This window comes from Sciurus vulgaris (assembly GCF_902686455.1).
Source record: "Sciurus vulgaris genome assembly, chromosome: 18".
Lineage (NCBI taxonomy): Eukaryota > Metazoa > Chordata > Mammalia > Rodentia > Sciuridae > Sciurus > Sciurus vulgaris.
This window is the reverse complement of record NC_136479.1, coordinates 5,609,327-5,634,812: the sequence shown is the minus strand read 5'-3', so window position 1 is coordinate 5,634,812 and position 25,486 is coordinate 5,609,327. Positions and strand designations below refer to the sequence as shown.

Sequence of the window (25,486 nt, the reverse complement as noted above, 5' to 3'; positions counted from 1 at the left end):
GCCGTAAAACTCTATCCATTTCCCATTTTCTCATCATCAGTTTCTGACATTACGAGCTGTCTCCCTCCCAGGCTGCACTTCCTCCGGTCGGGGGAGGTGGTCACATGGTGCTGCTGGTCAGACTTCACTGGCCCCTGGGAACTGAGGCTGGGTCCTGATGCATGGAGCTGGCTCCTTTTCTGTCGTCTAAACAGACGCTGCTTCTCTGAGCCTCATTTCCGAGGGTCTTCCTGCAAGCACGCTTCCTGCCCAGCAAACTGTGCGTTGTGGCAAACTCATTTCCTTGGAACCAATGCTGAATATTTTCTGTTCTTTCTTTTTTTTTTGCCTTTGCTTTTGTTTTTCATGGAAATGAATTTCATATAACATAAAAAAAGCCATTCGATGTGCACCATTGAGTGGCATTTGGCCCAGTCACAAGGTTGGATAACCACCACCTCTATCTAGCTTCAAAACAAGAGAAACACCCAGAGCCATTAAGCAGCGATTCCCCCTCCCCCTCTCCTGGGGACCACCATTCTGCCTTCTGTGTCTGTGGATTTGCTGATCCCAGATATTCACATCAACAGAATCATATAACATGTGACCACTTGCAACCGGCATCTTTCACTGAGTGTCCTGTATTTAAAAGCTCAGCTATGTTGTGGCATATGGGAGCTCTCCATTCCTGTGCCTGGCCAAATGATATTCCACCATGCAGATGGACCAATGTCCTCAGTCGATGGACATTTGTGTTTCTTCTACCTTGTATTGGCCATGAGCAGTGCTGCTGTGAACATCTGTGTGAGTTTTTATTAGAGGACCTATTTTGAATTCTCTTGGCTATCAACCTAGGAGGGGACCTCTGGACCCCATGGTAATTCTGTATTTCACTTTTTCAGGAACTGCAAGGCTGTTTTCCAGAATCCTGGACTGACTCCGAGGTTTTTCAACGTGCTGCCCAGGTCTCTATTTAAGCTCAGCACCCAACAAAACATTATTTCAGAAGAGAGAGAGAGAGAGAGAGGGAGAAAGAAAGAGAGAGAGAAACAGAGAGAGAGGGAGGGAGAAAGAGAGAGAGATGCTGGAATTCCCAAAGGCAGGACTTCAACCTAATGGCCAGCTCGGCCTTTGCCTGTTTCTGCCATGACGCATGAAGCAGAGGCTCCCAGCCATCTCTCTCCTTATTCTTTTGCTTCATCCCAAAGGAAACAGGTGTGAAGGAGGCTTAGAGAAGCCCTGTCTTTACCTACCAAGGGAGAAGAGCAGATTGGAGGAGGAGGAGAGGACAGTGGTAAAGAAGGGAAAGGAAAGATACCACGTCCAGGTGTCTGGTGAGCAGGAGAAGGTGCTGGTCGCAGGGTGGCCATTCCAGCACCTTTGAGATGGGCTCTTTTACGCTCCCCTTGCGATTAACCAGAGCTGCACAGAGACGAGACCACTGCTGTGTGTGTTTCAGATAACCCGACTTCCCCTCTGCACACCACTAGAACTATAGTTAGCTGTGCATATTTATCTTTGGCTCAGAATTCCACCTCCCTTTCTCTCTGCAAAGGCTGTCCTCTTTGCCCAAAACACCCTTCCATGAATCGTCTGCTGGGAAGATGCCTGCCTGTCCTCACAAATGTGCCAGGGCCTCCTCTTTCCTCAAACCTCCCAAGACTCCCTTCCCAGCAGGGCGCTTGCCCACATACACGCCTGCGTCCAAGCTTACCTGCAGTTACACGCAGATGCCGTCTCTTTCCTAAGCATGTGCTCTTTGAAGACAGACACCCTGCTTTCCTCTTAAAAAATGGAGATAAGACTTGCTGCTCAGCCTTGTTGTTGGTACACTGAAAGAGACTGTTGTGCCGCCTTGGGCTTTGCTGATACTTAATAAACGTTTGCAGAGCCACCAGACCTGGGGGAGTTGTGCTATCAGTGTTCACAATGGTCTGCTGCTTCTTGATTTTGCACCGCTAAGCAAATCACTGGAAAATGGGCCAGAGAGAAGGGAGATGGAGGGAGGTGGGAAAAGTTGGAGGAGAGATCCCTGGGAAGGCTTCAGGGCAGCAGGAGGAGTGGATGTCACGTGGGCAGCAGCAGGGTCACTGCATGGTGGCACTCAGGACCTCAGGACGGGGAGCTATCACTGCCAGTGTGCTCATCACTGTTCTGATTGAGACACACCCACGGAAGCTTCAGAATGACCAGGCCAGATGCAAGCCAGGCACCTTTCTTTGGGTGCTCACCAAGTCATTCTATCCTGTGCTGTTGTGCCAATCACCCGTCCTGCCTGCCCAGGACTAGCCTCTGTCGACCTGCCACAGCCCACGCAGCAACAGGCGTCTCCTCCTGATCTGTGACGGACACACAGGCAACAGTTCCCCACCACACTCATGTGGAGCCCTATGCTACAATCCTGGGAGGGGACAAGGACTGTCAGAGACCCTCTTCTGTGCCACCTGACATACAGGGTCCTGAGAAGACCAGCCCTGCAGCCCCACCACGTGCATGCACATGCACAAGGCCAGGCCCGGGAGACACTCAGTTGGAGGCACCAAACGGTGAGGGTCACAGAGGCTGGTGGCTTCCTAGTCAAGTCCTGGATACATTCATTTTAAAAGTTTTTGTTACGTAATTACCAGAACAATAAAGAGCAAGCTGAGGATCAAGGAACTTCACTAATCCCAATAGAACTTTAACATTGAAAATATACTATTCTGTTGTCTTGGAATGCTCTGCTCTCTTGTTGCAGTGAAATGACTTGTCTCTAGCGAAGGAGCAGACAAAAGAAGGGATTCAAAAGTGGGGTAGCACACTAATATGGAGAGCATCTCAGGCGATGGATATGCCAGTTACCAGGACCTGATTCTTACACACTGAGCACATGTAGGAAATGTCACTCTGCACCCCGTGAATATTTAGAATTACCACATGTTGAATAAAAACAAAAATACGTCTTAGAAAAAGGTGGTTGCAGGCTTTGTTGCTGAGTAATGGACACCTGCTGAGCCATTAGAATGGACGCTGAAGTCTTCAGTCCCAAGGAGCTAAGGATTCGTATCTTTTTGCACTGTTGTTCTTAAATGGAAGCATATTATTTTAAAAGGCAACTTTACATCAATATTATAAATAAAAACCATGTATTCCAAATTGAAGGTACCATTAAACAAACACAATGCAATCACATGTTACTGACATTTGCTACCATTACTTGCAGATACAGAGCACGAGGCCTCCATGGTATGATGAAAGTGGAAGCCAGCCGCATTGGAGAGATGTTTCAGGTGCCCACACACCAAACGAAGCCCCTCTCACTGATGGAAACAGGGAATGGAAAGAGAAGCAGAAGCTTCCCCGGCAAAAGCTTGAGGGCTATTTTACAGCATCTCTGAGCAGCACCTAGATCCATAATAATAGCATGGGGCTTAGAGTTTGAGAAAGACTGTTTTTAGCCAATGCTTCAAAAAATACTACTGACTTTTCAAGTGCTGTTAGAATCTTATTCTGGCTATCTCCCCAAGAAAATTTGAGTCTCTAATTCTCGGCTTCCAGTGACAATTTTTCTCTCAATTTTGAGCTATTAAACAGGCAGTGACCTCCCCCTGATCGAGGGAAGCTGATGTCCTGGGCTGCCTGCCTGTGGCTGCTAGTTCTGAGCAGGGCCCTGTACTTGCGACTAGCTTTCTGCCCTGTCACACACGGGCTGTGGACAGCTTTCCACCTCAGTCTCCCCATCTATAAAACAGAATGCAATGTGTGCCTGCCGTGTGGCCTTAATGGTGGTGACACATGTAAAAGCTTGCAAGAAGGTCTGGCACTTGAAGAACTACACAGACATCCCTGTTATACCAACTGCCGCCTGGGTTGGTTTCCAATTGCTGCCATTACAACTTAACCAAAACCGGGATGGCTCCAAACAACGCAATTATCATCTTGGAGTTCTGGAGCTCAGACACTGATGCCAGTCTCCTGAGCTGAAGTCAGGGTGTTGGTGGGGCTGTTCCTCTCTGGAGGCTCTGGAAGAATCTGTGCTCTGATCGTCTCCAGATTCTCAACACCGCCTGCACTTCTTGGCTCCTGGCTCCCTTCACTGGGAAGAGAGCAGCTCCTAGGAGAGCTGTTCTCAGGAGGCATGCTGATGCCAGCTGGCCCCTCCCTCCTTCCACTCCGAAGGACCTACCCAAGCACGTTGGCCCCATACAGGAAGTGGTGGACACTCTGTCCGTTGCAAGCTGATTAGCAAGCCTGGTTCCTTCTGCCACTTAATTCTCCTCTGCTGTGTAACCTAACATGGCCCCAGAGTTCGGGGATTAGGGCATAGGCAGTCTTGGGCAGGGTGTGGTCTGAGCTACCATGAAGTCAGACTGGGAGTATCTCTGCCCACAAAGCAGAGATTTCTGTTTCCTATGCTCTCAGAGAGAGTGTGAGGCTGTCCAAAGGAGACGTCACAAACAGTGGACTTTGGATTTTCCATCTCTACTTGCATGTTTTGTATGTTCCATGCTTTTTTCTTTTTTCCTATTGCTTTAAAAAAATTCCTTATTTTGGAAGAATCTCAGATTTGCAGAAAAATTGTAAAAATAGTACAGACAACACCTGTGTGTCCCACACGGCTTCTCCTAGTGTTGACGTCTTACTCCATCCAACGGCTCTGATGGGAACGAGGAAATGAACATTGGCACCATCCCGCTAACTAAAGGGCAGAAGGCACTGTGGCTGCATTTGTTTCTCCATTTGTCCTTCTTTCTGAGTCACCTTCCCGTCTGAGACTCCACCTGCCCTTGTGCTACCAGAGCTGATGTTCCAGCGCCTCAACATTTATTTGAGCTGGATAGTGCCTGGGCTTCACTTCCCTGCAAAGCCCCTTTGGGGGATCTTCCTGGCCTCCACAAGCATGGCACTACCAGGATTCTGAGAATCCCCCAGCCCAGCACACCCTTAATCCCCAGCCCTGTTAGACTAAACCTCCACTCTGGATAGCGTGCTTCCCCCAACTTCAGATTCATGGGCAAATTCTCTCATCCAACACCCATGGGATACCGTGAGGCTAACATGTAAAGTGGCATTTAAACCCAGGTGAGGCCGAGACACTGGGGTCAGAACCAGGACCGCGGTCAGCATACCCTCGCCTGCCTCCTGCTCCCCCTCTTCCCCTTTCCCCTCGTCTTGAAAACAGCTCATGGAACTGCACAGAAAGCACACCAATAGATTAAAAACTGTTTCTCTCTAATAAAATGTTAAATGATGTTGAAAATTAATCACCAGGGCCGTTTGTGCTGCCCTCCTCAGAGGGAGATGGCTTGGGAAATTTAATAAATTATTATCACAATGATGTTCCTATTAGAGAATTTGCATTTCATTCCCAAGGCTTGTATTCAGCCTCAAAAGTTTCCTGATGATGGTTAATAAAACCAAAGGACTCTTTAGCCTCCACGGTCAGAGGGCTGTGCTTAGAGCCGTCCACTAAAGAACATTCTTTGGGCTTCATACTTAATTATTTCAGCTGTGGCTGAAACCCGCTTTTTTATAATTTTTGTTTCTTTAAGACAACCAAAGACGGTATTTAATCGTGAGCACGCTCTCCTGATGGGAACACACACTGTAATGATATGCCTAGCTTAAAAGCAAATCTAATCTACTTGCTTATTAAATTTAAATGTGTTTAAGGCTGATATGGTTTGAAGATGATATGTAAAATACAGCTTCCGTGGTTATAAATGTCAACTCTAAAAATTATATGCGATATAACATACAAAATAAATGCTGCATCGTCTTTACATTCCACTGTGATCAATTCATTAAACGATGTATTACAAGCCACGAGGACGATTGTACAACAGGAGATGGCATTTGTCACAGTGTGTTCTCAAGCACCCAGGAAATGCAGTCGAATTTTTTTTTTTTTTTTTTTTGTCAGCAATGGATTATAGTTCTTATTAGAAAGAGGGGAAAAAGCAGCTTTCTGCTGTACCATGACCAGAATTGCTTCTATAATCAAATATTAAAGAGTGAGGAAATCCATTCTTATGACAAAGTTCCATATTTTAGAAATATGAGGGGGTGAGAGGGGGTTTCCTAGGAAGACAGTGCTAACCACAGAAGGTAAGTATGACAGGAAGAATCCAGTCTGATTTCCTTCTGATCAGTTCCATTATGTGCTAATCTCACCATGCACGCGCGCTAGAGGTCCCCAAGCAGGGCTGGTCATCAGGAGGCTACTCAGGGCAAGAGGGCCACAAACACATTCATGTACCCTTTCCAAGGTACTTGTTAGAAAGACCAAGGAGAAGCCCAGGGACTCCTGTTTTAAAATACAAGCTGCCCCATGATGCTCTGAAGAGTAGCACCCCTTGGGGCAGAGCCACACCTTGCTTAACGTGTGTGTCTGCACAGATGAGCCTGTTTTCACCCTTAGAACAAATGCAGGGCACAGCCCAAGAGAATAGCTATGTACCCCCAGGGCACACCCTGTGTACCAGACTAGTACCACTCATGCCCAGGAGAACAGTACTCTGTTTGGTTGGTTGATGGAGTGGTACCGATTCTGGTTGCTGACTTTCTGATTTCAGGTGGTACCGACTTCTGGGTTGCTCCACTGTTCCGAACACCTACCTTCAGACAAGGTCCTCCCCCATCTAACTTGGGCTGGTCCTTATTCTCCCTTGAGCTAATCAAATGGAGCTCAGAGTTTCATTTAGGGGGGGGAAAAAAGACCTAGCTGAGGAGTGAGAATATCTGTTGGGAATTTATTGAAGAGTTAGAAGCGTCAATGCTTACAAAGGCTAATGAGAAAATGAGGGCAGAGGCTAGTTGACTCTGGCTGGAAGGATTTTCATTTTAAATTTAATTGTGCCGGGCTCACCAGCTGATCAATGGCTTTCTGTTTCTTGGTGGCCTTCTAAGAAGTCTTGGGATTTTGTCATTACTCAATAGAGAACTCTACTGTTGGGCCACTAATTGATGTCCTGCCCAATGGTCTTCCATTTCAATTAGGATAATGATCCATTTTTCTTACATATTTGAGTTTGGTTCTATTCCTGTCACAAAGGGGATCAAGATATAGAATCACTAGCACAGACTTTTCCAGAAGGCTGGAGGAGAGAAATGAAATCGTGTTTAACTTGAGTGTACTCACTGGGAGAGTCGTGCAAGGTTCACCTGTAGTGTCTGTGGTTATAATGGGAATGACTGACCTTGACCTTGCCAGTAATTTACAACCTAGGGTCCCTCTCCCAGGGTGGGCTAGTTTATAAATTAAGATATAATCATAATAGGCAATTATGCTTCACAGAGTAGTTGCTCTTCTCTGCTTAGTATGTGTGCGTTTGGAGGTAGTGATTGGGGGACAAGGTATTCCTGGAATTGGGGAAACTGAGTCAGTGTGGGGTCTTTATAGCAGGAGCCTGTGGATATTGCCATCTTCCAGACTCTCGTGCCTGAAAACCTATCAGTCAAGGATATGAAGTCTTAGCTCCCTGTGTCCTAGGGTTCCAGACCAGCTCTTCAGTGAATGGTTTATCCTGGCTTCACGGGGTGGTCACTGGTGGTCACTGGTGGTCACTGGGTGGTTTATCCTGGCTTCACTGGATAGTTTCTCAAGGTTCCCAGGCTCCAGTTTTGGTCTTTACAGTGGCAAAGAATATTCTCCAATCCCAGTGTCAATCACTCCCTTCTGCTTCCACAATAATTCATCATGAGGCAAATCTGTGTCAGAATCCCCAAGTGCATGGTAGAAAGGTAGGCTGCAGCAGAACAAATGAATCTTGCTGTGGACATATTCATCTCAGGACAGGAGTCCTCATTTGGTGTGATGAGTCAGCCCTCACTGGATAAGTCTCAGTATGATCTGCTCTTATTTGCTTAAGGTACAAAATGGCATTCAGGGCTCAGGGGAGAGAAAAGTGGGAGCACACACGCATGCATAAACACACACACACACACACACACACACACACACACACACACACAGCAGTGAACTTCCTTCCTGCCCCACTTCACTTGGGGTCTATATTAGACCTCTGTAACATGCACTTAAAAGCTTTCTCTGAATAGCATTCTGAAGCTAATTGCAATGCAAATTTTAACTCCAGGGTTTTTAATAAAACCCTACTCAGACAATATCAGAGCATTTTAATGCAAGACTTAGAAAGTCAAAGGAAGTATAGGAAGATGTCCTCTGGCTTCTTCATTTCAGCGCTAAGCACTTTGGTAACTTCTGCAGCTCTGCAGCACTGGTCTGTTTCCAGTGACCCTAGCAGAACACCCAGCTAGAAGTCCACTCCCTTCTATCACACACACTGCCCACCACCTCTGGTGTACTTTCCACTTAGATAAGACTTCTCCTCCGAATTGTCTGATAATTCAAAATTCTTTGACACAATTACTTAAATATTCCACATTTCATGTAGAAAATATGAAAAATTGGAAAAAACTAAAATTAAACAAAATGCCTATAATCCTACTATCTAGAGGTAACTAGGGTGAAACCACAGACAGATAGCCTCAAGTGTTTGACTCTGTGTGAGTTCATTCTTACAAGGCTGCAATCCTGCCCATACAATTGCAAAATGTACTTTATTTACTCGGCAATACGTTGCAAGCATTTTCCAGCATGATCACCATAAATTAGCCAATTCTCTATGTCAGAAATTTAGGCTGTTTCCAATTTTTCACCATTAGGAAAAATGCTGATAAATATTATTTTTCAGAGAGTGATATTTGTTTCCATAATTTTAAAAGGGCTTTCTCACGGTGCCAAATGATGCGTATACCCTTTTTAAGACTGTGCACAATTTTAAGTGATTAATAATCTCTCAGAAGGGTTAAGAAAGGACAGATGCACTTTAAAGAAAAATAATACTACAATATTTCTATCCTATCATATGCCACCTGTCATTTTTCTTCTTATGTACAACTTCAGTGGATCAAAATCACTACAGAGTGATATTTTCAAAACAAGTTATCCAGGATCTATGTGAGACCACTGAGTACATTTTAATATAGACCGATATTTGACAGGAAGAATGGATTCTGGTCCGTGCAGTTAGTTGTAATAATGAGATTATAGATTTATATAAATTATATTTCTCTTTTTTAGATACATCTCCATGTATTTAGAAGCAAGTTTCATGATATCTGAGAATTTCCTTGGGAGTGGTTGTGCCTACCTATGCAATTATTAGGCCCCGATGATGAGCACGTGGTGTTCATTCTATTATTCTTTCTGCTGTTCTATATGTCTGATTTTTTTTATAACGTAACAGTTTTTTAAAAGCTGCCAGAATAGTCATCTCCATTGAGTTGGCAATAGACCAAAGGACAGAAGCAGGTCAAGGGTAAGAGATTTGGATCTGCATACAGACACTTGTCCAAGAATAACTGCACAGTTTCTATTTTGATGTAGACTATCATACTACTCAGGGATGTGCTGGCTACCACTAAGCAACATGAACATCCTAAAGATATTGTGTTAAATAGTAGCATTTGTGCGTCCCATGAGTATCCCAGATCCTTGAACCCCACTCTCTGTTCCTCTTGACCTCTAAATTGTGCCCAGGAGCCTCTGGGTTCAATGTCGGAGATGAACTTGAAAGTAGAAGAAAGGTCTCAGATGGTACTGGATCCTCTGTACCTTTACTCAAGAAGGGATTTAGCTTGCTGTTTTCCAGGGATGCACACCAAGTGCCCAACAGACCCACTGATACTCAGACTTTAAAATTTAAAAGGGAATTCGAAATCTCAACATTCATGCACATCATTTAACACTTTCTGTATTAGAAGGAAAAAAAGTGTATTTGAAGATTAACTGCATAAACAGGCCCATCTCTGAGGGCTAAATTGATTTATGATTCTGACATACAAATATCAGCCCAGATGTTTCCCAAAGTGTAACAATAGTGGTGGGTTTCTTGCAAAATGGTGTATCCCATCTGGCCAAGAATGTGTGGGCTCACAAAGATGATCCATATCATCCTGGGGATTATTAGGACACAATATCATCAAGGTACTAGACCCAGAGAGCTCTAATCTAGCCTTACCACTTGCAGACCAAAAGCACAGAATCCAGTGGACCTCCACATAATCTGTCTCTTTCAACTGCATTAAGGAAATGACCTGTCAGAAATCTCATAGCTGAGATTCTGTGATTAAACAAACGTGGAAATGCTCAAGGGTACAGCAGAGTCATTAGGGGAAAAAAATTACACGCAAACACCTCCTTCAATGCACTCGCCTTGGAACTAATTCTGTGGTCATAAATATTTGAAATCCACAAAGAGAGATGTGACATAGAAATTTTCAAGCACCTCCTTTACAGTCCGTGCCTCGCCAAGAGCTTCCTACAGCACCCCTTCGCATCCCATGGTTAGGTCAGTTAAATGAGATAAGCTGCAGGTACACACCTCTGTTCCCTGCACGGCTTCAGATGTATCGCCCCATCCGAGGCTCACAAGTCTTGTCTCCAGAATGGGGCATTAATATGTCCACCTCGTGTTGGTTTTAATGCTCCAAAGCGATAACATATAAAGTCTCAAACATATTTTGGTACCCAGTAGGTGGTATAATGCTAACTATTAAGTATTAATTATGAGTAAGCATCAATATTGTTGTTAATTAGTATCATTTACACACACCTCTGGGTTCAGAATCTTTCCTAAGGTTCTGAGCTGATGGAGACACAATAATTCAGAACCGAGGTGCTCCTGACTCCAACCCATCAACAGTCAAGTTCTATCTGTCGCTCCAGGTTGCTAAAATTCTTTTTAAAGTTGTTTCAGAAGAGCCAGCTCTCAAGCACATGTGTTTGGATCTCTCTCTCTCTCTGTTTTATTTTTGGTACACCAGGGATTGAACCCCAGGGTGCTTAACCACAGAGCCACATCCCCAGCCCTTTTTTTTTGTTTTAAATTTTGAGACAGGATCTTGCTAAATTGCTCAGGGCCTCACTAAGGTGCGGAGGCTGGCCTGGAACTTGCTTTCCTCCTGCCTCAGTCTTCCGAGTTGCTGGGATTACAGGCATGGGCTGCTGTGCCGAGCCCGGGGTCTGTATCTCTTAGGTTTACCCACAGTTTCAAGATCTCTACATGTTACCCCTCTAGGGTTCAGCAGCACCCTAGGGGTGCTAAATAGATGGATTTTAAGAACTGCTGCAAAGACATATTCAAGGTACCACACTTAAAGCCCTTGGCCACGTCCTGAGCATGAGACTGGGGCTGCAGGCAAGGATGGCAGAGAGGTGACCACCCACACCTGGTGCTGACGGACAGTCGCCCAGTGTCATGGGATAAGCGGATCTGCTGTCATCACCCCTCCCTGGTTTCTGCCGAATCTTCTCCTCTGCTTCCTCACTTCCTCTCTGCAGGCCAGCACCACAGAATTCCTGCAAATTTTACCTTGGTGATATCCTCTCTTAGGAATGCCCATGGTTCCCTGTGGCCCAGGAGCTGAAGCTCAGGAGCCCAGAAGCACTCCCCATCTGCACCTCTCCGCCTCCTCACCCCGTGCTCACAGGGCTCATTCTAGCCCACACTGCTCACCTCCTCTAGAAGCACGCCCAGCCCTGTCCCACCACGGCCTCTGCACATGACCACTCAGTTCCTCTGACCAGTCCCCGCTTCTCCTGCTCCATCCCTCAGGGCTGTGTGCCATCTCTAGCTACCTGCACTACCGCTAGTCATTCCGGTTCACATCATCCCTTTCGTTGTCCTAATGACATCGCCATTGTCTGAAACCCTGTCCTCTCTCACGGCACACGTGCTGCCGGTCTCTCTTAAATGGCTCCCTCAGTGAGAATGGCAGACCCATGAGAAGAGAGACCTTGTAGGGCTCATTCGTGAAACCACCACAAACTACAGCTGCTCAATATCTCCTTGCTGGATCAAACTGAAGGAAGACGAGAAGTTCTCCATCAGCTTTGCCAGCTTTATTCTCCTGTGAAGACGGAGGCCACTCATCCTGCATGAGTCAGCCATCCACCATTCCCACCTGGAGAGCAGCATTTGGCCCCGTGTCCTGAGTGCATCTTCCTGCTCCAGGACTTGATGAGATCATCATGGAAGGTGTCTAGGAGTGGAAACCACACACACCCCTGCACACACACACACACACACACACACAAAATGCCATGGTTTGGATACAGAGTGCCCCCCGAAAAGCTACTGTGTTAATACAGAAAGTGAAGTGATTAAATTATAAGAAATGTGCCCTAATTAGTGGATACATCCATTGGATGGAGTAATAGTTTGAATGGATTACTGGATGGCAACTGTAGGCAAGTGGGGCTGGTGGGAAGAAGTAGGTCAATGTCAGTGTGCTTTGGGAATTACATAATTTTCGCCCTGGCTCCTTGCGCTCTCTTCTTTCTGGCTGCCATAAACTGAGTAGCTTTCCTCTACCAGGCCCTTCCACCATGATGCTCTGCCTCAGGGGGCCTAGAGTGAGGGAGTTGCCAAACCCTAAACTAACTCTGTGAAACCATGAACTCAAAATAATCTTCCCCCTCTATGTGGTTCTCTTCAGCTATTTTGGTTACAGCAAAGAAACACACACACAGGCACACACATACACACATACACTACACACACACACACACACACACACACACACACATTGATGAACCAAAGGGAGAAGCAGTACAAGGAAACTGTTATAACTCAAGTTTGAAATGACTCTATAAAGTCTTCATTTTTACCAAAGATAAATACATAAAATACATGGGTTCTGAACACTTCCATGGTGCCTGGTAACCTCAAGTTCCAATAAGAAACTTCACAGAAAAATGACCCATTTCTTCCGACAGATTTGAAATCCACCCTCTGCTCATTGCCGCCTGTGAACTCATCAGCACGACACACCTGCAGTTATTTAGGACTTTGTCTGTCCTGTTCAGAAAAGCTTCATTTTATCCCCAAATCTCACTCCCCTTGACATAAGCATCCAGAAGAGACTGGCCTGTGTGGCTCAATTAGTGCCACTAGGGACCAACCCGTGGGGGTGCCTTCTCCTTGGGAATTTGGAGAAAGGTATCATTCTCTTGTTTATATTGTATTCATTCAAAAATGTCACTGTGTGCACAATATGTAGTCTACCATTTTTCTAAGTAAGGCTTTGATCTCAGAAGTGTAGGTTCTAGTCGGAGAATGAGCAAACAAAGAAAATAAGGTAATTTACGATCAGTGCACATGATTGTCTTGGCCAGGGAAGGCATGGCCAGGCCTGCCAGCTGAATGGCAATTAACACAAGAGACCCAGGAATGGGAAGGTCTAGAGGGTATTTAGAAGGATTAAGAGCAACCTGGGGAGGGAGCTGTGCCTGCCTGATTGGCCAGGATCCATCTGAGTAAGGGTCGCTGTCCAGGGTGCTGATACCCTTCCTGCTCCTGGGTCCTCTCCTCCCCGTCTTGGTATGCTTTGGAACCATGGGACATTTTCATACTAAAATCTCCCTGTTTGCTTATGTGATTCTGAAGTCAGTTGCTGTTCTTTTCTCCAGGAAGAATCAGGGCTACCTCTTAGCCCCAGATGTCTAGAACACCAGCTCACCAAGTCATGGCCAGAAAGTGTGACAGCATTAAGGTCAGGGGGCACAGTAGAAGCCCAGCCGCTGCTAAGCCAGTTGGAGCTGAAAATGAGGTGTCCATCAGGGTTCAGCCTGCGTAGAGACTGCCTAAGGCGGAGGGGAGACGCTTCCCCTTGGTTTGGGTGTTGGTTTTTTGTGGCCCCAGAATTCCACTAATGTCCCTGTAGGATAGAGTGACTTCTTAAAGCCAGGGTAAAATGCCTACCCTACACACTTTCACATATCTCAGGGTCGGAGCAAGGGCCTGAGGTCCCTGACCCTCAAAACCAACCATCTAGGTCACAGGTGCCCAGGAGGTGAGACAACTATGGACCTTTGACAGCAACTCAAGAATTGTCCCAGGCAAACTTCCAGGGCCCTGTGTCATTTTTAGCCAAGAAGAACACATCTGCGTCATGCATGTCAGGATGGAGGAGGGCTTGCCCTACACTCTTCATTCGCCATTTCTGCTCCACGGAGGAGATTTTTATGGCAAAGACCTTTTGCTCCCCTGATGACTTCACTACCCCTCACACAGTGATTCAGGAGGAAGCTCTCCTGGTGGGGTGCTTTTTTAATGCTGGCATAAACAAAAGCGCTCAGAAGTCCTCAGGCAACCATAACTCACTACTTGCACTTACAGAATCGCAGAAGGTAGGGAGATGTAGAAGGAAAAAGGCATCTGGTGTGGCAAAGGAGACCAAAATGTAAGTGCTTTCTCTGAATTCTGCTCTTCACTCATTCCATCCTCTTGCTCTTAGGTAAGTATCGGTTTTCCTACTCAGCATCTGGGGAGATTGTGGCTCAGAGGTTCAACGATTTTTGCAAGTCAAACCTGGCAATTGCAGGGCTGGATAGGAACACTGGTCCTCAAGCCCCTGTCCATCAGAACGGGAGGGGAGGGACGGTGGTGTGGAAGACAACTCTGTCTTACCACCTCTCCTGGAATGAAGATCTCCTGCAAGCACAAAGAATGCACTTGTTCTGCGACTGCAATCTGAGCAGTTGTGACAGAGACCGTATGGTCCAAAAGCCTAAAATATTTATTATCTGCCTGCCCCCTTACAGGGAAAGTTGGCCAACCGACACTTTACACAGTGGTGATGAGCTTTAAGCATAAAATCCTAAACCTGACACATGCTTCTTTGTAACCTTGATGCTTAAAATAAACTTTCCCTGTGGTAATATTTTGCCTAAATATTTTCACCTTGAAGCAAATGTTCTGGCTTTCCCCCCCCCCCCTTTTTTTTTTTAAATCATAATAACTCACGGTAGAAATGGAGCGGGGGAGTGCAGGGGAAGATAATTTTCCCCGAGTAAATCTCTTGCAATCCTTTCTCACACCACAGGGAACCATCTCACCTTTTGCAGGAAAAGGAAGGAAACAGTGTCGCTGTACTAAGAGCCATCTCATCTATCAGCCTGGAACATACTACCCAATAAAATCAAAGCTCCCTACCAGATAAATCCATACTGGTGCATAAACACGGGGTCAGTGGTCTGCAAACATGCTCGGTCTGGTCTCGCACCTGATGCAAAAGGTGCCCTGCCATTAGGAGCCAGACTTCCAGAGAAGCCTGACCCTGCTCCTTCTTTGCTGTGTGGCGTCTGTCGTGAGCTGTACCTCTCTGAGCCCATTTCCTCTCTGAAAAAGTGAGATGAAGAATAGTGCCCTCCTTACAGAATTACATAATGAATTAAAGAATTAATATATGTAAAGCACATTAAAAGATTGTCTGGAACCCAGTGTTAGGTGAAAATTGTTGTTGTTGTTTGAATATTATTATTATCCCTTTATAATTATACTGCTGCCGAGCAGAAATCAGTACACTGTCCATGTGCATATTGAGGTGGATGGGAATCAAACAAGGAGCTTTTTGTCAAAGAGAAGCAGGCCCTGGACGGCACATGTGGGGAAACTGTGAATCCTCCTCAAAGAGTCTGGTACGCAAATGGAACCCAGGGCCCCTCCAGAAAACTTTCCTGTTGTTAGAATCACCCCGTGTGGTCAGCTTGGTGCTTAAAGAAAAACAGAAGCGAATCGCGTTCGTCCTTAAATATAAAACACTGGGGGAAAACGGCAACAGCGGCCCCGAACAGGCAGGCCTGACGCCAACGTGATTAATTGGTCTGCAGCTTGGCATGTTCTCCCACAGATTTTGGTGAATCGTAAATCAGTTCAAGGGGGAGCCGGACAAATTGTGGAGACCAAGCAAATCATTGAGAGAGATGGAAGGCAGCGGAAATTATTCTCCGAGGAGAAGATTTTTAGAACTGTGTTTTCTTAGGTAGAGAGAAGGGGGATGTTTCCAGCATGCCCAAACATGGAACCACTTTACATTTTCCAGAGACACGAACACTGAAAGCAAGGACAATTTAAGGGTTCTCCTTTTAAAAGAAACTAAAAATATGAAATCAAATAAAACCCTGGTAGAGCCTCTTTCCACATAGGTAACAAGCCCTAGTTTTATCTCACTCTCCTACCCCCAAATGCATCAAAAACATTAACACCTCCAAATGCATCAAGTAAACTGAAATCTAACCAAAAAGCAAGTTGAACCTCACACATTAATTATGTATCAGATTAAAGAAACAACCATAAAAATAAAAGCAGAAGTATCCTGCCTGTGGCAGTTTTATTAGTTAGTTTATCACTCACCATATGTGCTGGCACAGAAAATTATAATGGGCCAGGATTGTCACCCATAAACAAAGGAGCACTGGATTATTATTTATGGTCTTGTTAACCAAATCAATAAAATCCACCAATCCGGATCAGTGCAGAAGGTAAAGATGAGTGTTTGTCGGAACTTAGCTTACAGAAGAGTTGTTGGGGCCCCATGACCTGGTCAAGCCACGTTTGGTCAGTATAAATGAGCTTGACGTAGTGACGACAGAAATACCTCCTGAGGTCAGGCGTGGGATTGACCACACTAAGAACCACTTTTAACACCAAACGCCACAACATACTATGGTACGAAGATCTGACTTTAAGTCCAGAGAGCAATTGCTCACAATGGATAACGGGCCAAACCCTCACCATGCAAACATCTTCCCAGAGATTCCAAGCATAGGTTCTTCCCAGGGGGACATATCAGACTGCTTGGTGATGATCGCCAACCAACCCACAACTCCACCAAATCGATTAATCAAAGAAGCACACGGCTTGTGCACTTGCAGTTTCCTTGCTGCTAGTTTGGATCAACTGAAGAGCTCTGCCTAAATCGCCAGTGATCCAGTCACTGGTACCAGACGGTCCCCGGTTGGTCTTTCTCCACAACATCAAAAAGAAGACTGGAGGTTCCAGAAACTGGAGATAAAGATTGATCATGCTTCCATCAGACCGAGTGGCCAGGTCAGGGCATGGGGGACAGCTGCTGTGGAGTCACTCACACCTGCAGTAGGCTTTGCATGAACAAAACCAAACTCTTGTTTTGCTGCCACTGAGACTCTCCTGGTTGGCTGTCACAGCAGCATAACCTGACATGTACTGTCTGTGGAGCTTTGGCCCCAGTGCTCTTGTTTGGTCTTAAACCTGGAGACTTTGAGGCAATGCATCAGGAGGGAGGAGCCAAAGCACAGCGTGCTCTATATGCCCCCAGCAAGGGAGAAACTGCCCCGCACAGGGTCTGACAGACCATGACCTGCAGGTGGAATCTCATCTACTTTTGCAAATAAAGTTTTATTGGCACGCAGCCATGCTTACTTATTTATGCGTTGTCCACGGCTGCTTCTGTGCTCCAAAAGGAGAGTGAAATAGTTGCAGCAGAGACCGTAAGACCTGCAAAATCTGAAATATTTATGATCTGGCTTTTTACAGATAAGACTTGCTGACCCCTGCACTGAATTCCGTGGAGCACCCTGCTTCCCGGTACAAGCTGGTGAATAATGCAGTTTGCCTGGATAGCAGCAATCACAGCGACGACCTGTCCTACAAAGAGTGGCCGCTATGAAGACACGGCTGAAAATCACATGCCAGGCAGACACCCGCACAAAGCCTCTCTGACCTACTTCTAATTCCCCTGATCCTTAGCTCTGGAGGCCCCCAGGGCTTCTCTGTGGTTCATAGAACTGATACTTTGACCTTGTGCACAGGTACCCGGGCCTGGAGAGGACCCAGATGCAGCTCACCTCTCATGAAGAGCAGTGGCCTTGTCCCTCTGCCCAGTGGGAGACATCGACTGGTGGGCGGCCACGTGTGCCGGTCATCAACGTGGCAAAGCGTGTTAGTTTTACAGCACGGACGGGACGACTCAGCTTCTGTTCGGTTCTCTGTGGCCAAAGCCACACCTGCATTTATCTGCAAACTCAGGTGGTTTCTGCATGTGCTCAACGAGGCTTCATGGGTCAGTGTTTATTTTTCTACTGATGACTGCCTTGTCAGTAAATTACCAAGGAGATGCTTTACAATTCTAATCTGATATTAGAAGTATTTAAACAGAAAACTAAAATTTTTTTTCAGTCTGACCTTTATGCCTGGTTCTTCTCTATCCTCCCACATTTCCTTACTTTTCTACTGTACGGACGATCAGCAATACTTGCATATGAGTGTTCATTTTGATGTGTGTTTTCTGGCTTGCCCCGGCTCTGACAAGACCAGGCGCATCTCTCCTCCGTGTTCACTATTTCATTCTCAGTATCTAGGACAAACAGCTCAGGCTTTGGGATCTACAGGGTCTCGGCACCTATTCAGCTCTGATACAGTAGCAGAATTATAGCCATAGACAATGTACAAATGCATGGGTGGATGCAACCAAGAACTGTGTTTATAGAAACAGGTAGAGGACTGAATGTGTTCCGAGTGCCAGCTTGCTGGTCCAGATACATACCAGTCCCAAACACATAGTAGGTGCCTCCTAACTATCTAGTATATGAACAAATGAGCATCTCACCTGCAGGTGGATAAAATACAGTCACTAAGTACATACTGCACACCAGGCTTTCTTCCAAGTGCCAAAGATATAGAATCCAATGTAACATAAAAATTACAGCAGCTAAAAAAAAATGCAGAATGATGCTAAGCACCTTACATGCATTATCTCATTTAATCCTATCAACGATTTTAAGAACCAAGTATTGTTATTAATTCCATTTTACAGTTGAGTTAACCAAAGCTTAACATGGTTAAGTAGCTTGTCCAAGATCACACGCACAGCACGGAGTACCAGGATTCCAACCGGAGAAATCTGATTAAAAGAAAAGCTCTGAGCCTTAGCAGTGGTCTGCTAGGGGGGACCCCTGGAGGTCCATCTCAGTTTCCTGTCAGAATGGGCTGATGCTCACACTTGCCCCTCCGCACCTGCCCCCAGCACCTGATGTTCTGCACCGACACTGCTCAAGGTTCGCAAACCCGCCAGCCTCTGCTTCTTGGGGCCTGCGTCTGCTCAGGGAGCAAATGTGTGAATCGCAAGTCCTTTCAGCTCCTCTAAAGAGTGACCTTTTCCTAGGGAGCACAGATTACAGCAACCCAGCTGAGAAACATGTGCAGAGGTCTGCTTCACCCCAAGAGGGAGCAAGTCATTTCATCAGAAGATAAAAGAAATAATACCGATTATCGTGTGGCTGGTAGAGGCGAACTCGGAAAGCTGGCCCTGATGTGGCAACAGGTCGCTGTCACGCTTTACAGCTGTAGGGGTGGGGCGGTGCATCCAGAACCCATTTTCTCCAAAGTGGGGTTTGCGGAGTTTGCTTTCTGCACAAATAGGGTCATTTGCATAAAAGGTCAGGGTCCCCACCTGTGCCAGGTTGCTACCGCTGAACTTGGGAACTCCTTGAATGCATCAGAGCAGGGAAAGTTCACTCCCTGTCCAGGTGTTGGGCAGGAGGAGGGAGCGCCTTCCTTTGCTTCAACCCTTCCACCCATCCCTTCGCCATCTTGTTCTCCAGGGAAGGGGAATTCCTGCCGGAGATAATGTTCCTCGAGATTCAACGAGTTCCATGCTACAGGTGAGCAATGTCATCCACTAAAAGGCCAGGCAGGCACATGAGCAGACACTGAGCATCAGAGGACAACAGGGAAAGGCGAGGTCAGCCGTGATGGCACCCCGCTCCACACCCACTAGCTTGGCTAGAATATTCAAGATGGAAGATAAGGGTTGGGCACAACTAGGACCGTTGTGTTGCTCCCAGCAAAATGAAGTGATAGACTCACTTTGAAATCTGAACTTCCTGAGTTCTACTTAAACTACCCTGGGGCCCATCTATGTCACTTCTATGTATCTCTCTCAAGAGAAAAGAAGAAAATATATATCTGCACAAACACACGGGAAGGAATGTTCACAGCAGCGGGAGAGCCAGCGTCTAGAAACTTTCCAAGTACTCCTGTGTTGGTGAATGGATACACAGAGTGTGGCACACTCCACAAGAGAAAGGAAAGAACCACCACGTCCACACCCACACGGAGGGACCGCAGAAACATTCTGCCAACTTAAGTCAGTTGTGGAAGGTCCTGCTTTGCAGGTATTTAAGTGTCCAGAGGGTGTAAAGGATGTGGGGCAGAAAGCAGACCTGTGTTTGCCCCACACCGAGGGTGTGGGAGGGTTTGATTGCCAGGAGAAACCAAGTGATGCTGGGGGCGACTATGCAATTCCAAAATATTGCACACCTATATGTTCACTATGCAATTCCAAAATATGCACACCTATATGTTCACTTACAACTTAACTGTACATTGATAGTGAGTGGATTTTATTATATAAAGTTATATCTCAATAATCTGTAAACAAATAAAAACACCGTGTGAGAGATTTTATTCCCAGCTTCTCCATTCTTGCCATTGAGCTGTTAAGACCTGTGCAAAGGTTCAGCCCAAGCATAAGTTCTGGTGGAAACTGTAAAGATAGACAGGCAGGTATATGCAACTCAAACCCGGCCAAATGCTATATTTCCCTGCACAGGACTCAGGCACAGCCAAAAAACATCTTCAGGATTTCTCTAAGCAGATTCTGCCAAGAACAGCTCTATTTCCTCCCTTGTCTTGAGGTCATTTAAATTGCTTTTGCCTGCAAATAACAAAAATTCACACTCAAGCTAGCTTAAACAATAAAGAAATTAAATATTGGATGCTACAATAATTCAAGAACTAAGGGTAAACATGCTTCCTTTCACCTTAATGGGCCTGTTTAGTCAAACACCCAACTCCCAGCTACCTGGGGGACCACACGAAACAGGCTTCGTCTGGTTTCTGGAAGGAAATGTTGAGAAGGAGAATGTCGTTATTAGGAATGGCTTGGACCAGTTGAGTCTCTGCCTCACACCAGGAATGTGACCCAATTCTCCAGGGTCACATGAACTTGATGGGGAAAGGTGGGTATGTGAGTATCCATGCAGACAGGAGCAAAACCAGCATTCTGCTAGGAAGGAGAAGAACCAGATCCAGAACATAGCTCCCTCTAGAATGAAATGAACAATGCACCAGATTCACGAGCAGGCTGTGGCACACAGGTCCAGAGTTGCCTGTCCGTCCCCATCTTCTTCAGAAGGGGACAAATCCAACATGGCGACTTGAGAGGTGGATAGCCACAGATGAAGAGCTTTCCTGGCTTCTGTTTCTCTCCTGCCTATTTGTGATGGTGTACCCTAAGTAAAGCAAGCTCCCTTTTTAATTCAATCCACCTGGAATTTCTATCATTAATCACGGGGAGAGTCCACATTAATTCGATTTCAATAAGAACTATCCTGGCTGTGCATTGGCAAGGCACCGTCAGTTCTAAAACGTCGTGTGAGCTTCACTCACCACCCAGCTTGGGACACAAAGCAGGAGCTCAAGAAGCTGGTTGTGTGAATAAACCTGGACCAACCAACTCACAGGTTGGACCAAACTCTTCCTTGGGAGAAGAAGACAGTAGGTCTTCCATTGTGTTTCTCAGTGTGACTCAGGGCCGGACATGCTTTGCTCTTATTCTCAACTTGTAGAAAAGCCAGTGGGCACAATGAGTTATTTAACTTGCATAACACAATAGTTATGACACTGTGCTAAAGAATGTTACTTTATTCAATTTTATGATGCTTTGTGCTCTAAGTGGGACTTAACTGTAGCTGGGTGTCTGGAATTAGTTTCTTTATAGATGATTAAAATAAAAAACCTCCTAAATTTGTTCCACCCTTCTGAAGCCATTCTCAGTCTTAAGTACCACCTCTTAATATCCTCACTGCTGTTACCCCAGCATTTCTGAAAATTGCATTCCAAGTGTAAAAATAGTATGCAGTCCTGTAATTGAAATGACAAATGCTGAGATACAACAGAAGAAGCAAAGAAGCACAGTGGCTTCTGAAAGAAAGAAAGAAAAAGAAATTGCAGTCAGATGGAACTCGTCTGAAACAGCAAACTGCCCCCCAGATCCAGTGGCTTCTGCCTTCTGCTCCAAAGCACGAATGTGCATGGCTTGGGAGGGACGCACACTGTTCACTGTGGCCTGAGCTTTGCCTGTAAATGCCTTAGAAACCTGGTTTCTAAGTGCAGATTTGTTTTGACTAACTTTTCATGATCTATGCTATAATTTGAAATAAAAAGTGGTAAGAATAGGGATCATTTGTATCAATAGTAAACTAATCATGTCATTTTGTTGTAATGAATTCAATTCAAGGACTTCTTATTAATTCACAATTAATACTAAAATACAAATGACACTGAACACTTCTCTAAACTCACATTCTTTCCCACTCGTTGGCTACGCAAAGGCCATTGCGCCTTCTGGCAGAAACAGACAGATGGAGGGTATCATACGGAAACCGTATGGGGGTCCCCACAAGGTTAGGAAGTCAGCTGCTGTGGAGTGTTTGAGTAGTCCTGGAGTCCCCCTTCAGGGCAGCTGGACACCAGAGGAGTCGCCTGTCCTCTCCTGCTCTCTACCCATCCCCTGGGGACGGCACCCTGTGTTGGCTGCTGAACTCCACCGTTCCAGAGCCGACCTTTCCCTTGAAAAGCCAAGAATGTGGATCGTGTTTCTGGCGCTTCAGCCCCCAGGAGGTGACCCCAGTTGGTCTCCCACCTGCAGCCTCGCTCTGTGGGCGGGAGTTGGCGCCCCGTGCATGCCAGCCACAGGCCATTTCCTTCTCTCTCCTCCAATGCGACGGAAACAACAGGAAAGCTAATCACATTTAACGGGACTTGGCACAACTTCTCAGGAGGTGGTGCTAATTTGCAGAAGGTAACACTTCAGATTTGCTGATAAAAGACTGGGGATCAAAGGGCGGTTGTGGGAGACAGGGAAGCATGTATTTTTTATCCACTGCCACCAAGGTGGGGGCGACAGTGTCACCGGGCTATAAACACACCCGTGTGAGACTTACTCCTGCTGTATGCTTTATTAGGAAAATGTGTGGTGCTGGGGAATAAAGGAAAGCAAGGCTGAGCGTGCAGGAGGGAGCAGAGTTTCTGAAGGGATTTGAAAGCCTTGCGGTGGGCAATTGGTGGTGGGATGGGTGGATTCCAGGTCAATCAGGAAAATCCAGACCGGTTGGCTCAGAGTGATGCACTTGAATTCTAGGATGCTGAATTCTAGAATCAAAAGGTAATTAATAATTTACCCGGTTTGGATGCTTCATTTTACAGATGAGAATGTAAGCACAGAAAGCCCTTTCTGAATTGCCCGAATCACGTGGAGCCTGAGAAAACAGAACCAGACACCTGCCTCTCTCTGTGGGAGCTGAACCCTGTCCACCGCCCGGCCTCCAGGGCAGGCTCAGGACCTGAGTCCAAAGCTCGGCTCTGGGAAGTGCTTTTGGTGGGGCCTGTATTCCCTAAGTCGTACTCATAACTGCAGATGTGTCTCTGTTATCAGCCCACATTTACCGTATGTTAAGCACAATTTTACAGATAAAGAAAGACATTGGATAAACCAGTATTCACAGGACCCCGGAACTTCAATGAAGGAGGGAGACAGATTGATAATGAGTTATTAGCGTTCTGAAGCCAAACAGCATGTGCAGCACCTACTGTGTGCCCAGAAAACACTAGCCAACCCTGTGCCATATAAAGAAGCCCATTTGCAGGGGCCCTTCTGGAACAGCACAGTAAATGGAAGCAGTGGCTTCCACGTTATTGATAAAGACACCAGAGTTCAGAATGTAAAGAGAGAAAATTGCGTTCTGAACACCGAGCGGCCTCTGGGCCACAGGTTTATCTGCTGTGATGAATCCCGCCGCCCATTAAAGATCCACTCTGAAAGAAATTTCTTTTCATAATCTTACAATCTAGTTGGGGAGATAAGGCACACATATATAAATCCATGCGAGACCGTTCAGCAGAGTGACAGAGCCTTGCTTTTAATGGTGGCCGTGGCTTCTTAAGAACATGCTGTGCATCTTGTGTGTGGTCAGGCATGTTCCCACTGGAGCCTTGGTTGTCCAGGTGGACAGCAGGACTAATGTCCCCCCGATGTAGCTGAGGAACTCGGGCTTCATGGGGTCTAGACTGCGTGCCCCAGATCCCACTTCTTGAGGGACAGAGCTGGGATAGGATCCCGCTTGCATCTCCCTGGCACAGCCCTTTGCCCGGGGCTGACAGCAACAGCAGCAAGGTTCCCTGGGTCCCGGAGACAGCCTGGGATGTGGGAAGCACGTTCAGGAAGCAAGCTGGGACTGACTGGCCTCCAGAGAGAGGAGATCCACACACACAGACACAAAGGAGACAATTGCGGCGAGAGGCAGAGTGGGCATGAAAGGCATCAGGGTGGGAGAGTGACTCTCAGGCTCGAAGGAGGGAGGACACATGCTGTGGAGTCTTGAGAGGCAGACGCCCTGCTGGGTGGGACAGGACTGGAGGGTTCAAATATCGGGCTCTACGGAGGCAGAGTGGGCAGCATGGGGGTCTGGGATCAAGTCCCTTGGGTTTGAGTGGCAGCTCCCTCGCCACCTTACATCTTCGCCTACAGGCACTAAGGTCCCAGCATCAAACCAACCAGCATGTGCAGCACCTACTGTGTGCCAGACGCTGGCTAGGGTTCAGGACACAGAAGACAACCAAACATACCACACTACCTGGGGTTCAAAATGCCCAGGGCAGGCATGGAGATTAAACAGGTAACCCGGGAAAAATCTGTTCACCTGTCACAGAGACGTTCAACTAGCCAGGCACAGGGCCACACCTGTAATCCCAACACCTCAGAAGGCTGAGCCAGGAGGATCACAAGTAGGAGCTCGTGATGGGGAGACCCTGACTCAAAGTAAAAAAATAAAAAGGGCTGGGGATGCAGCTCTGTGGTAGAGCATCCCTGGATTTAATACCCAGAACCAAAAAGAGTGAGAAGAAAAAGAAACCGCTGGATAAATTGGGATAGGGAGCAAGACAAAAATATTATTATTACTGTTGTTATAACAACCATTAATTTTATCATTGTTATACTTCCTATATAATGAGTTACTAGAATTTGAAGTTATCTCTGTACAAAACATAAAACAATATTAATTATCCAGTGCACGTATGCCAAAATACTAATTAGGTTGATTACGTATTTTTTAAGCTGAAAAATACCACCAACATAATTTACTTTGAGTAGATGAATTCATGCTCTGAAACATCTCGTGCCAAAAAAATAGCCTTGGTGTTGGGGTTGCAGTGAACCTTCACCGAATGCTGCCTCTGTCACTCTGGGCTTCTGCTGCTTCCCTGCTAAGCAGGGACGACGATGCAGCTCTTATAAGAATGCAAGGAAGATGCAGTTGGTCCAGTGTGTTGCTGTGTCACTATGGGGGTGTTTTAGGTACTGAGGACATCTGGCCAGGCCTGCAGATGTCTTTGGTTGTCTCTCAAGAAGGAGCAGATGCTACTAGGTAAAAACTAGGAAGGAAGTCTTACAAGCATCCCCACCTGTACCAAAAAAAAAAAAAAAAGTTATCTGGTCCTTAAAATAAATAGTACCAAGGTCAGGAAGTCCTGGTATTGGCAAATAAATCATAATGGCTAGACTCCCACAGGAATTCAGAGATCATGATTACGATCGGGTATGGTCATCACATGTAACAATG

The 25,486-nt window shown here is 46.2% G+C and overlaps 1 protein-coding gene and 1 long non-coding RNA gene across 33 annotated transcripts in view; both read right to left on the bottom strand.

Moving 5' to 3' along the window:
* RBFOX1 (RNA binding fox-1 homolog 1) overlaps nucleotides 1-25,486 on the bottom strand; it is a 1,434,211-nt gene that overhangs the window by 421,332 nt on the left and 987,393 nt on the right. The gene's annotated exons all lie outside the window — the stretch shown is intronic.
* Nucleotides 303-2,021, bottom strand: LOC306650090. Its single transcript, XR_013760801.1, has 2 exons — nucleotides 1,592-2,021; nucleotides 303-1,535 (listed from the first exon to the last, which is right to left on the bottom strand). It is a non-coding gene; the product is annotated as an uncharacterized lncRNA (long non-coding RNA).